Source organism: Acyrthosiphon pisum, unplaced genomic scaffold, assembly GCF_005508785.2.
Source record: "Acyrthosiphon pisum isolate AL4f unplaced genomic scaffold, pea_aphid_22Mar2018_4r6ur Scaffold_21538;HRSCAF=24200, whole genome shotgun sequence".
Classification (NCBI taxonomy): domain Eukaryota; kingdom Metazoa; phylum Arthropoda; class Insecta; order Hemiptera; family Aphididae; genus Acyrthosiphon; species Acyrthosiphon pisum.
This window is the reverse complement of record NW_021771016.1, coordinates 19,683-20,376: the sequence shown is the minus strand read 5'-3', so window position 1 is coordinate 20,376 and position 694 is coordinate 19,683.

Genomic DNA, 694 nt, shown 5'->3' with positions numbered 1-694 from the left:
GGGTCTTCTCGTTCGTGTTTTTCTTTGAAGTGAGCACTTGTACTTGCCCTGTCTCTGTATTTCTTTTTGCACATGTTGCATCTATACATTTCCTTCGAGTAGTGCTTACGTTAGTGGCGGTTTAAAGTAAACCTCTTATACTCTTTTTGGCAAACTGGACATTTGTATAATATGTAGGTGTTGTGTTTGGACAAATTCCTCAGGCAGTGTGACTTATATTTGAATGATTTCTCACAATGTTCGCACTTGAAATTACCATCAGCGTCTCTATTTACAGTAGGAGTTGGTACTGGATCGTATTTGGTTTTACTCTCTAAGCAAAATTGAAATGAAATAGTTAAAAAAATTACTAAATAACTGATAAAAAAAAATCAAAATAAATATCAATTGTTTATGGATTACTTTTAACACCATCTTTGAAATGAACTCTGAGGCGTTTGGCGTCTTCGTCATCGTTGTCACAGTCTGACTCGCTCTCAGTTGTATCTGGTTCTGATTCAATAACACGACCAAACATATAAAAAATTTAAGTTTAATCATTTTTGTATTAGGAATTACAAACAGTACATATATTAATGTTTATAAATGTCATATTACCATCATTAATGACCGGTTCAGCCGGGACCACTCTACTTGGTCCTGGTGCATGAAGATCTGCGACAACCACTCTACTTGGTCCTGGCGCATGAAGATC